At 42.5% G+C, this 13,912-nt stretch overlaps 1 protein-coding gene across 10 annotated transcripts in view; it reads right to left on the bottom strand.

Annotated features, from left to right (window-relative positions):
• BACH2 (BTB domain and CNC homolog 2) overlaps window positions 1–13,912 on the bottom strand; it is a 194,097-nt gene that overhangs the window by 88,530 nt on the left and 91,655 nt on the right. The gene's annotated exons all lie outside the window — the stretch shown is intronic.

Raw genomic sequence — 13,912 nt, 5'->3', positions numbered from 1 at the left:
TCATATTCCTCCAGCCACCCTAAAGCAAAGCTACCTGTCATGCCATGTCAAAAGAAAACTGGAGAGAGAATAAAGTGTTCATCTGCCCACAGCAAATTCACTGTGCTGCCACACTGTGCCGTGCCAGGGGCTCAGGGCTCAGTCCCTGGAGGGGAGGCACTCCAGGATGGGGAGAGCTGGTGAGAGTAGGGCTGGGGCCAGGGGTCTGGAAAGGGGGGGTGAACCCCCCAGCACCCGAGTCCTGGCATCACTGCACCACCCAGATCCCACACAACACACAATCCCAATCCCAGACTCCGGAAAAGGCTTCCCCCATCTATGAAGGAAGCGGTCACACTCTGAAGTAGTTGGGGAGGAAATACTTGTGGAAGAAGAAGTAATTATTTTTAAGCTACGGGGGTTTTCAAGTTGCCAGTGCCCAACACTTTACTGTTTTCCTGGTAAAAAACATTTGAATATTTAAGTACTATTTACTTGAGTGAAGTTGGCAAATGGGAGTGGAAAGGAAGATGGTTTTCTTTTGAACTGAAGGGGACAGCAGCAGAACAAGCAGTGGCATGTATTTATCTTACCAGGATCACTGCAAAGGCTGTGTCTGCAGAATTACCACAAACTAAAGCTAGATGAAGGGGGATAAACCTCGAAAGTTTAGATTTTTTTTTAAAAAACTACTATTATTTTTCCAAAATTTGCAAAATGAACTCTTCAGTAAAAGTTCTGGTTTCTCAAGAGATGTCTATTATGTCTATTTATGACTAAGGCTTATTCATGACTCCATAAAAAAGTAAAAAAATAATAAAAACAGTGCAAATGAGAGAGATTTGGTTGTTGTTTTTTCTATGCTGTTCCTGGTAAAAAAGTTCAATATTTTCTGAGCACTGATTGTACAGCATTCTACTCCAAGCTTTGCAGAGAATTAGTTCACTTATGAAAAGTAGGTTATTTCTTCTGGATGGCACCCTCCTAGATGATTTACCAACAGATGTTCAAAATATTGCTATCTTTAAGGAAAACCTAATTGAGTACTTGAAAAGACTCATGAGGCTATGCTAGGAACATAATGCTTATGTCTCTTCACTTCATATAGTTTTCTCCAATTGGGTATAATGTTCATTGTCAGAAGAGTGCCAAATATTTATGGTCACAAATACACATTACCTAAATTGCCTATAAAACTAAAAATATAAACTCTGTTCAGTCATAAATCACTAGTAGAACAAAAATAACTGTTGCCTACTCAATGGTCAAAGGAATGAAAGCAGGGAAGGATCTGTGTTTTCAAGGACAAGTTAGTTTTCTGAGCTGAAATTGCACTTGCCCCAGCATATCAGAAGGAAAGGAGAATAAACAGAACTGGGGAACAGGAAAACAGAAAAAAAAAGGGGGGGAAGAGAAGACTTTCAGCACCACTGAAGCTTTTCTGAGAAGTGCTGATTGATGTTCACTGCTGTAGAAAGCATGAGGCTGCATCCCAAACATTTCATTCCCTTCTGCAAATGTCTCACTCCATATCTCGCCCCATGTTCCCCAGATATTCTTGCCCTATGTGTGATGATCCAGCCAGCATCAGGTTTTACACATGATCTAAAACACTAAAGCAGGAATCTCTCTGCCCAGGGGTCAGTTTAGGGTAGAATGAAACCTAACCCCCACCTATGCTCAACACGAGGGCTTCTTCATGCTTTCCATTCAATAAAGGACTTTCTGAAACAGGCAAATTATCAAAGGCAAAACTGCTGTTACAGCTGCAAACTTATAGCAATACATGAAAATTGAGCTTATATGAAATGAAGAGCTAACGGTGCACCTACTGAAGAGGAGTTTCAGCAGTTTAACATGCTGATCAGCCAGGTTTACAGCGTTGGGAAGAGACGGATCTTAGGCAGGGGAAGATGCACTCTCTGCTTCAAGGTTTGCTCACATCAAGGTCTCAGCACTCAGCACAGACCTGCACATGTGGGCCATCAGTTACAGGATCACGAGAGGTCACAAAATCATCGTTCTATGTCAACCTGAAGACCCAGCTCCTGGAGTCTTGGAGGTTGCAAGAAAAACTCATATTTATTTTAAAAATAAGCATCTGCCTTAACACCATGCAAACTGGCAGAAGAATGCATGAAGTTGAAAAAGCAATAAAACATCTTCCAGTTTGGATTTCTGTCATATGGAGAGAATGTTTCAAAGAGAGGGTTTGTTTTTAATAGGGCTTTAATGCTTAAGAGGAGGAAAACAGGTAAGCTCTTCAGTTTGCAATGAACAAACCAAGAAAGGTGAGAAGAGCACAATGAATGTGCCTGGGTATTACTCTGGTTATCATGAAAGATGTTTCAGACACAGAAATTTGTGTAGTCCTGCTCAAGAAAACTGGAGAAGCTGGGTGGGCAATGACAGAGGTGAGCAACAGATACACAAATGCAACAAATACACGGTGTTTATCCCAATGTTCACTACAGGCGGGTAAAATTAGGGCTAAGTAAAGTGAACCCATACAACAAGAGAAATTGGTGAGCTTCTCTCAGATGTGGACAGGAGAAGAAATAAAATTTAAGGAAGGCTGCACACCTGTGAGCAAGAAGAAGTGAGCACAGGTGTGCAAAAAGAGCTGGTGTTTTCTGAAGCAGTGCCTCACTTGGTGGAGTGCAATGATGTTTCTTAAACAAATGTGTGCAGAAACTGGTACCAGTGAAGTCAAGGATCCCGGTTTGTTACATGCAATACCATCACAGATTACCAAACATGTTTTCTTTACATTTTGTGAGTTTTTGAGTGAAGCTGAAGAATATTTCTTTCTATGTGAAATAGCTTCATTGGAACATTTGTAACTTGCAACTGCTTGAAGGGTCGCCTGAGGCTGAGAAGGCATTTGCAGTGCTTCTGACATCTAGTGTGTGATCTCTTCCTGAAATCTGTAAATTAAACCCAAGATGATATTGATACCTATGTCAGAAAAGATATATGGTCTGCTTCACCCTCAGTGCATTTAATTTCCTCATAATAACCAGCTTGGTTATTCCAAAGGGAAGGAACATGCTCATCCATCACTCCTGCTTGTGCCCACATGCACTGTTTACCCAGGGGCAGGCAAAACCAGGAGTTGGGAGGGGACAGCAGTTTTTTCCCTGGTGTCCAGAGGTGAGATGCAGAAGACCAGCACAACCAAGGACATATGGACCAGAAACAGGGAGGTACCCATCCCAGGACTGCGAGGAGCAGCTCTGCAGTGGTCCCTATGTGGGTGAGCTGTGCTGACAGTCAAGAGGAGATGAGATTGAGCTGTTCCCTCAGATAACGGCAAAACAACACTAGGAAGCAGTCTGGCTAGAAACCATGACTGAAGTCATCAGGAGAAGCATCAAGACAACCATCACTGGCTGGCTGCAGGCTGCTGCTGCCCTGTGCTGGCCATGGAAGTGCTCAGGGGTCTGCAAACTGGGTTTTCCTGAGCTACACTAAACCAAACCAAGTAGGCTTAAACAGAAAACCTTCAGAGGAGCTGGAGGATGTGTATAAGGGGAATTTTCCACCTCTCCTTCTCCTCTGGTTGCAGTTAGCTCTGTGACACATCAACCAGGATGGGCTAGGAGAGCCATACATCTGTAGTTCAAGAGCATCACCATGGGAACTTGTAAATCTTTTTATGTAAAACCTGAATTACTTTCTCATTGGCATATAGTTGACTTGAAGTCATCACTGAAAACATTTTATCTTGGGGGTATGATTCATGAAAGAATGGCTAGGTGTGAAAGGAAAGTTAATATATGCTGTGAGAAAGACCACCCCCCAACAACAACATTATTACATGATATGAGTATTTATACTCCATGCAGTAAAACCAATAGACAGCAAAAGTCACAGCCTAATACATTGTGTCCAATCTGATGAAAATTCAGATATCTGGCTTATTTCTCCTTCAGGGCTGGAGAACTTGGTGAACACACATGCAAACAGGAGAAAATGAGACGGTTCAGTGACGAGGATGAAACCGCTGTACCCAAGCCCGGCATCTCAGAAGATGACACAGGAATAGCCAGCGTTGGGTCTCTCAGATAAGGATGCTTCCCAGGGCAGCACAGAATGATGCAGCTCACTGGGTTTATTCTCCAAGACTCCTGCCCCAACACATGTGAACCATGACAACACACCCTTGCCCTGCCATGATGAAAGGATGTTCCCGTGTTGAACAATTATCACAGTCAGACTTTTACTGCCGATTGCTTTTAAAAAATGCAAATTGAGAAAACAGTTAACATACAGAATGAAAGAACAGGCCACAGTCAACCACAAAAACTTCCCATAAGGTTCTGCATGTGGGAAACAGATAAGTAAATGCTGTGAAAGATGAACAATATTTAAGTATTAACACAAATGTTTATTTTGGGAAGGTTTATTTGGCATTTCTACCAGTTTTCCTCCAAGCTTTAATACAAAAATAACTATGTCTAACTGCAACTGGGAGAGATGGCAGCAGCTCAACATTGCTCCCTTTTTAACTCTGTACTCAGAAAAAAACCCTACTGTCTTACAACATCGCACAAACTAATTTTCAGGTAATTCAGGGTGAAATCAGCCATGCAGTTCAGAAAGTTCAGTCATTGGTCTCATTTTCATCAGCCTGCGAAACGAGGACATATATGTGCAACATGAGGGCAGGAGAAATACAACCTTTCTCCAAGCTGTACCGCTGGTCCCCCAAGTTATAGTACGAAGTGAGGAAATTATCCTTTAGCTCACATAAATCCTGGATGCAACAGTTGCACATCCAACTATGAAGAGGGAGCCCATGCCGATGGATGTACGCAGCTACTGTGAGTCTGCACAAGCTGTGGTGGGGCTGAGAGTGGGCAAACACTGCACCTCCCATGAAGAAGCTGCCTCTTAGTGGCTCTGTCTTCACCCTCGCCCCAAGCAGGGGAAAGTCAAAAGACCTGAAAACGTTTTGTGGGTAATCTTCAGTGGTTGTTAGAAATACAAAAAGAGGCAGAATGCTGGTGGGAAAGAGCTTCAAAAATACATTCTGTCTTGGGTGAACTCTAGTCTGTTTAACAAGAAAAGCCAGAGAGGCCACGCACAGTAATGCTGAGAAAAAGGAAATGGTACTTCATTTTAGCCAGAGTCATAAATCTTACCAGCGAGCCTCTAACGGCAAAACGGCGAGCAGGGGAATTTTTATACACAGATAATTAGTTGTGATCTGATATCAGGTTTACTGTTCTGTGCACTCCATGTGTGCAACATGTTCTCAACCTGCAAGACACCGCTGAGGCTCTGGCTGCCTTGCTGCCACTGGCTTGGCCATAAGGCGTGCAGCTGAAACTTCCAGAAACCCTTACGAAAAAAAGAAAGGTGAAGATGAAAGTGGATCTGTCTGCTCCACAGAAGTTTTTCTGAGGTGAATCCGGAAAGATTCTTTCAATGGGGAAAATGCACCATGCTTATAAAACCACACCCCTCTGCTACAGGAGAGACAGACCAACAGGACATCTTATGCCACCATTAGCACCTTCATCTTCTGGGCTACAGACACCACTCACAGATCCTGCAGAGCAGGCAGATGCTTCAGGGAAAAGGTTTATTCACTGCAGTGAGAAACAAAATGTGATTGAGGAAATTTATCAGCCAGAAGCAGCTGTGAAGATGTTTCACAAGGACCAAAGTCAACTGGACTTTGTCAACTCTCTCCATCTGTGCTGGGAACAAGGCAGCCCATCCATCACTGCTTGTTCCTTGACAACTTTCTCTGTTGCAGAGAACAGCCAAGGACTTCCGCTAGCAACTAACATAAGCAAAGACTCCACCACATCTAATAGTAAGACTGCATTTCCAGCCAAAGAAAAGCTGCTTTTCAGTTTCTAGATTAGAGGGCATCCAGGGCACACGTGCCAGAAGCACATGGGGCTTGTGAGGCATCAGTGAGTGCCCCAACACTTCTGATGTTACCTTAGAAGGAATCAATTTGGTCTAGACGAGGTCTGGAAGCCTTCTTCTCCAAAAGATGGTCAAGTTAGAAAAATGCTCACAGAGAACAGCAGTTTGCGGAGAGACACCTCGATGAGCAAGGAGAGCCCACCCTATTTGCATGAGGAGCTTTGAGGCTACTAGCCCTACAGGCTACCTCAGTGCTTCTACCTACTTTTTGCCCATCTTCTGTTTTCTTTTTCGTGGCCAACCTAGTGCAGCAGGGCAGATACACCGTATCGCTCGATCATACTCCTCTGCTGATCCGAAATAGCTGGAGGCAGGTGGGGCTACGGGGCAGACCAGCTTGGTCTGCACAGGGTTAAGCAGCAGGTCTCTTGTCAGAGGCTCAGTTTGCTTGATACCGTATGTTAAACTGAAAGACCAATCTGTATTTACTGTGCTAAACTACAATTATGGGTTTTTTTTAATCATTCAGCCTAATGGTATGCAGCTGTCACAGAAATCTTTGAACACATCACTGGCTCTCTTTGAGCTGATTAACCAGATAAGGAACCATAGCCAAAAGACATGAAAGGATGAGTTCAAATTTCAAACTCTCAGCTGAGCAAAGAATTTCATTCAAAGGAATGTGCAAAATAGAGGGGGAGGAGGTTCACAATGCAAATGAAGGTTTTGTTTACTACTGATATAAACAGGTGAAATACATGGCTTAGGAATCAATAGACCCAAGCCTCAAAGTAGCGCTGACAGGTGTTACTTCTGCCACACCAATCTGTGTGGATGCCAATATTTGTATAGCTTTTTTTCAGACTGGAAATGATGGACTTTCTTCCACGGCTATGCTTCTTAGACTGAAGAAGCATCCCTGTGATATTAAAGAGCTCCAAGGCCACAGCCCCTTCACCCAAACTGCTTCTATTCAGTGTGTTTCTTCAGACAGCATAGCATTTATTTTTTTTTATTCAAGACAGTGTATGTGCTTTTAATTCTAGCATAATGTTTACTGTTCCAATCAGAACATTCTGTAATCTCATCTAAATGTTTTATTATTAATTGCTGCACCCCACCCTTAAAAATTATCCTCAGGAGAGGTAAACATTTCAACATTACTTACTCTAGTCAAAGCCATGAATATGCATTATTTATTTATATTTGTTTATTTAGGTAAACAGTATTTAAGGAAAATCACCAAACCGCCTTCTCTTTGAAAGAAGCTCTACTTTACCAGCCTTGCCGTGGGAATTGCAAGTCCCTTAAACACATCTATTACTTTATCTTACTCCACCATGATTTACACTGGTGGGCCTCAGACCACACTACAGCTTCCAGGAAAGCAGTTTTTATGCTGTCTAAGGCTGCGTGACAAGTCCAAAGCATCCAGACCTGCTCTCAAGTATGAGTAGGAGGTACCCAGATGCCATCAGAGAGGAAAGGTGTGCGATAAGGACCAGAATGCCGCTACCTATCACCCAGTATGCTGATTTTTAAGTTTTTTTGCAGCAAGACTACCACTGTTAATACGAAAACACTCATGACCCCTTCTGCTCTCTCCCCACAGAGGGCTATTTCCTTAAAAACAGAGGGGCTGTGACCATCACAGCTTCTCCAGGCTAAGCTGGGGAGCAGCTAGCCTCAAAACAATGAGTGTTTGGTGCCAGAGCAGCCAGATAGACCCCTGTGCCATACATAAATATATATAACCTATGCACTGGGTGATAAGCAGTTGAGTTACTCCACTCAATTCTCCTGGTTTTCTTCCTCAGTATTACATTAACTCAAATATTACAACATCCCATCCTGCCTAATACTTCCTCCAACTTCCACTCCAAGCCGTGAGAGAATCAGGCAGCATCACAAGCAATGAGTCCACTTACAGGGAACTCAATTTTTTAAACCAAAAAATTAAGACACACGAACATAGTCCTGACACAGTTGATCACCCAGCCTGAAGATCGCACCAGAGCTACAAGAGAGGAATCAAAATGCGTCCCAAAGACAAAGCGATTTTCGCAGATCTACGATTGTTAAGTAAATAGATAAAACTGCGGTCTGGGCTTTGTTTCAGTTTTCAAAGCTAATTTCCGGCCACTGTTCAGAGAATTGCTTTGCATTTCCATTTCTGACTCACCTGTTTTAGCAAGTGCACTCACTGGAATTACTAAGCATGGGATCTCATCAAAACACTTTGCTTTCTGAATCAAAGAGCTTTTCGGTTTTACTAATGTGAACTTATCTACAAATTTACCATGGTAACGACACTGGTGGTGTGCAGGTATGGTCTGGGTGTGCAATGCGATGGGTCAAAGGACCCTTCTCCCACAGGGTGTCCCACCAAAGTACAGGAATGCCTTCCAAATTCCACACAACCACTCAGAACACACCAGTCTCTTGCATCCCCATCACAAAATGATATACACTCCCAGAGACGTGTTTAAATGTCAGGCATGAATGAAAAGCATTCCTGAAAAGAATCTGTTATGAAACCGAAATTCGGAGATCGCCGCAGTGCTGTGCCTAAGTTGAGTCATCAGTTCCCTTTACAGCCTAATAATTGACTCTGCCTTGATCAGAATGACTGATCCGAACGTTGCTTTGTGTTTGTGTATTTTTATTTTTTTTTCTTTTTTTTAATTAAAAAAAAAAGATTTCTTATGTAAACAAGCCGTCTGTCATCTTGCAGGAGTATTTGTATTCTTCAGATCATAGGAAACATCTGTCAAAACCAGATTTTACTCTCCTCAGTCAACTCAATACAGTCTTAATCAGACTGCAGGACAAAGAAACCAAAAATGGGTCTTGTTATGGAAAAAATACGCTGCCAACTCTCAGTGGAAGATTGATTTTATTGCACTTTCTTGGGATTAAATGTTGCAAAGATTATTAAAAGAGTTCCCTCTTTCACCTGTGGGATCGATCCCCCAAAGGCAATCCTGGGAATTTAAGTGCTGTTTTTCTCCTCTCTTTATGAGCGTCTCCAAAATTAAATACCTTCCAGGAAAAGATAGATGGGAGAAAAATCCAGGTTCAGTGAAACTACAGAGCATGCTGATTTCCCACCTTTTGACACTGGTACTCAGATAATGGAGTGATTCCCCTTCTGACGCTTTCAACAAACAAACACTCCCACGCATCTGCATCCCGCAGGTCACACCTCCCCAAAATGATTCATTAAGTATTTTCACATTTTCTAAACAGGGAAAGATCAAGTGAGGTTGCAACTGCCTCTAGGGGTGTTTTCTGAAGACAAGGTGACACAAAACAGGGTGGTTGCTACTACGAGGATAAGGGTGATGTTAGACTGCCATATTGTGGGTCTTCTGCCAGGGAATCTGCCCTGGAATAGCAAAATCATTATAACAAAAGAAAAAATAAACCAATGGGAGAAACAGGGGTGAGACTTTAACAGGAAGAGCAGGCTACTCCATTAGCATGAAAATGAAGAGGAGGTGACTGGGGCAGGAGCATCAGAATCAATGGGTACCACCTAGGTGTCTGGGCTAGGATGGTACACAGAGCCCTCTTAAACGGAGCAATAATTTATGGATTGAGGGGACAGTATTGGAAACATTTAATAGTGGATACGTGGGTCTTAATTAGAAGTCTGCCCCTGGATGGGCGAGAAATTAATGGCCATGTCTATATTGGCTTTTATTCTTAGACCTAAACCGCTCCACTGAAACCATGTTGCTGATGCCCAATTTTTGCATTTTGTCTGGCAGTCCAGCCTGGCACTGCAGACTAAGCACCCACTAGCAGCTGGAGTACATCAACAGTGCTGCTGGAGGCACAACTCTCAGCTTGTATCAGTAACTCATGGATTACACACCAAGCTGCTAATTGTTAAAAACAATGCATGGAGACAGGAGGAGAACATTGATATACTTTGGAGAAGATGGAGGAGGACCCATCTAAACACTGAGCACTGAGAGTAATACAATGGTAGATATTAAGACAAGAAGACAGACAGAAGCCAAAGCTGTGGAGGAGAAGAAAAGATCAGACAAATGGCATAAAAAGGGAAAAGGAAATGATCTACTGGTTGAAGATGACGTTAGATTTTATTTCCCTAATTGTGGCAGATAGCTGGACATGAAACTAATACTTAGTTGTATCTGCAAAATATTGTACTCTTTCAAATGTCAGAACTGGATATAAATGAAAGTCTTGCTTTTCAATGACAAAAAATCTTCCCACAAGCAATTTACACAGTTCTTTTGAAATAAGAAATTACTGCAGAGCTACACTTACGAAACAGACCTATGACAACACTAAACAAGATGTAATCTTGACTGTGATTTAGAAATAATGTCCAGAAGCATACAGCTTTAGCTCTGCTTGGCACAGAATCCAATGAGTATCATCAACCTTGCAACGTTTTTGGGGACTCTTGTATTTTTCTGAACAACACTTTTACCTCCTTCATGGACGGTCACACTCCCAAAGTATGAGGTGAAACACTATTTTGGCCAGATTTGAGAAGCGACTGCACTTAGTTAGCACTGGGTTTATCTGCCAGACCTAAGACATAACATGCTTTTCACTATGACTTTCTTTAACTCTTTGAAGCTTTATTATTCCAAGGTACAAGGGTGGCAATATGAAGACAGAGAAAGCGGAGAAAAACTGGGTGGGAATTAGAAGCACTTTGCACTCTCAAGCTAGCAAGCGAAAGAATCCTCTTTGGCTTCATGAGAGCATTACCAATACTAACAAACCACTTGCTGACTGGTACTACATACCAGCAGGTTGTGCACACATGTCTATTAGTGGTTTGATGCATGCTAAGTGGACAAATTTTGAAGTGTCCCTTGTACTTGCTTTTTAGTTAATTTTGCACCAACTTTTGAATGTCATGATGAAAAAAATAAAGGTGTGGGAAACAAAGCAAACCAGGGTTCATCACCTCAGAACGTTAACCAAAGCAGCAAAGATTGTATTTCCAATGTCTATCTAGTTCTCCCTGACAGCTCAACTGAAACTGAAAACTTAGGCATGACATGAATTTCTTCTTCAGCTTCATGTCTGAAAACAGAAGTTTAATATCAGTATTGTCACCATGCCAGTTAACTATCAGACAAAGCAATAGCAAGAACCAGCAATCATCAGGCCAGAAGCAAAGCCAACTCCATAACCAGAAAAAAAAATTTATTTTCTCAGCAATCTCTTTTCTCTGCTCTTAAACTGTGACTGCAGCAGCTTCAGAGACATTCAACACAATCCACTCTCACTGCGTATTTCTGTAAGAAAGATGTTCTCTGCACTCAGTAATTACAGCTTCACTTTGCCACGTGAAAAGAGCCTCTTTTTACAGTTCTCATTACTTCTGGAGGTTTTGTTTTGTTTTGTTTTTAACTTGTACCACAAAACCTGCCTGTTCTGCCTTTATCTTGTTTTATTACTCCCTGTAGTCCTGGCATTTGTTTAAAATGATGTAAAAAATAGGCAGTTGCACAGAGAATGATTAGTACAGCGCGTGCTGTAGCAAGCAATGTTATATATTTTATTGCTTATGAAGTCAGTGTACTGGAACCAGCCATATCTGTTAGTTTGGTCTAAAAGTACGTTTTTCCTTTCCTGCTTGCAACAAGATAGTTGATATTTGGAAGAAGGAATACAGAAAATAAGCATGGTGGGAGGTGAGCACTGCTAATGACACAAGCTCACATTTGAATCAAGGACTGTTGTTTAGGATGTCTCTCTACGAAGAAAGAATTACAAAGTTTGTGCCTCACATGTGTCAAAAGGACACTTGCCATGCTGTTTGCTCAGCCATCATCTCAAATTATTCATTACCTGTGCCAGTGTCCTCATCCCACTGAAAAAGTCTGTACTTTTCCCTGAAGCTCTGCAAGCAAAATCATATCTAATGCTTCCCCATTTGTTCAGAGTGACTGCTGAAAAACTCATTAATGAATACCCGGGCAAAAAGGCTCCCCACACTTACAGCTCACAGTTATAAAAGCCAATGCATGATGGCCAGCGAATGTTTCTATACAGCAATTGGCTTAACACAGCTTCCTTGGCAAATAGTGAGAGGAAATACCGAACAAATATTAGTTTTCCCGTATTTATTTCTACACTGGGCGAGGCAAGACAAAAAGATGTTTAGGCACTGAACTGATTTCAGTTCTTCTCCTCTGTGAATGATTTGGCCTGCAATGTTACAGGGCTTTTAATCTCACATACCTCATGGATCCTATTATCATCACTATCATAATGAAACCAGACATAGTTTACTTCCCATTCCCCCCAGCTCGACACTGGCAGGGCACGCAGAAATGAGAAAGTCACTGACGTAAAACTGACTAAGGGCGGCCACCCATTGTTTCATCCCCTTGGATTCATCTCCCCATGTCAAATGGTACCATCTTAAGATGGTCCTGCCAATGTGCAGGTCAAGCAGCAGCATAACCCAAACCATAAGGATCAGAAGACACCCAGCTCAGCTTGTCCATGGGAAAGGGGGAAAACAGTCCCTGTGTGTTTCTACAATTCCTGTCGCTCTCAACACAATCAGATTTTATTGATCTGTAATCCTAGATAAGTGTATTGAATCTTCCAGTTGAAGTCAATTACAGTGTGTTAAATAGCCTTCCTGATTTGCAGGATGAAAATCACTTCTTCTGTATAGAACTAAATTAGCTCAATAACTCATTACTTGTACCATGGGCATAGGGTTGAAACAGCAATGGACAACTAAACAGTTGCTGTTTTTTCAGGCATCGGTCCTTTAGAGCTGTAAGCAGACTACAGTTTCACCAGCTGGGAAAATGGACAAGCACTGCAGGCAGAAAGGGGACATCCAGTCAACAGCACCACATCTCAAACCATCCATGTTCTCTCATAGCAAGGGGCTCTGAGCTGACCAGCCTTGGAAGGAGCGGAACATGGCTTTTCCTGGACCAAGAAGTCTTCATACTCAGAAGTTTGGATGAGACATAGCCGTCAACCTGGAGCTGCACTGTGTCTCCAAGGGAGAAGTGGCCTCTTTATTTATCTAAAATGACAGTGACTCAACCAAAATCAATGGGCTTGCTTCTGGATTCACCAAGGCTTCTGTAGAGCTCCTCTAAATCACAGCCCTTCCACTGGCACTACCCATGCCTGCCTTCTGCCTTCTCATGTACTCTCTATGGACCTTCACTCCTGGCCATGGCCAGAGGTGGGGCTGGTGGACCTCTGGTCTGCCTCTCACTCAGTACACAGGCTCAGCATTTAGACTGTTGTGTGGTGCCATCAAGCAGCATCCAAATGAGAAACCAGAACCAGTTCAAACCAAACCATTTTACGAATGAGGAGAGAAAGAAAACAAGTGCAGTGAAGTGGTGGGAAAAAAGAAACAATAAAGTTAACTTGATGAGAGAGTCACTGAAGAAAATCCAACCCACCTAAGACAAAGGCTGGCTGCCACTCGGGAATAAGGAACAAGTAGAGGAGGGAAGATCTGGGAGGGAAAAGATACTTCTATATCCTGACAAAAATGAGTCATGACAAAGAAGAAACTTCTTATGGCAGGGTCAGGATAAAGAGTATCAGTGGCAGAAAGTGGTCCAGGTGAGTATGGATCTCAAGGAAGTGTTTCTGTGACCATGGGAGGAGGACTTGAAATACATCAGGGATGGGAGGACTACACAGGTCTTAAAGAGAAGGATTGCTAATTAATCCTGGCAGCTCAGAAAAAGTCAAGGGTCAGGTCAGAGGAAGGTTTATGAAAGCAATACTAAAAGAAAAGAGGAAGGCAGTAAAGAAGGTGGGTGGACAGGAAACAGCAAGAGCTGTTGTAGCAGAATCAAACAGAACACAAAGCATGGCTCTAGTCTGAATATGAACCTGTCTGTACTTTCAAGATCTCATCCCTGTCAAGAAGAGCATTACTAATGTTTGGAGAAGGAAAAGAGTGTATGGGGCTCCACAGGCTCTTCTCAGAGAAAAATAATCCCTATAAGGGGTGAGTAAAGTTTAACTACCAACCCAAAGGAGATAAAAGGACACA

Source organism: Neopelma chrysocephalum, unplaced genomic scaffold (assembly GCF_003984885.1).
Source record: "Neopelma chrysocephalum unplaced genomic scaffold, ASM398488v2 Primary Assembly neopelma1_23b, whole genome shotgun sequence".
NCBI lineage: Eukaryota > Metazoa > Chordata > Aves > Passeriformes > Pipridae > Neopelma > Neopelma chrysocephalum.
The sequence above is the reverse complement of the archived record's forward strand: the minus strand, read 5'-3'. Positions and strand labels throughout refer to the sequence as shown.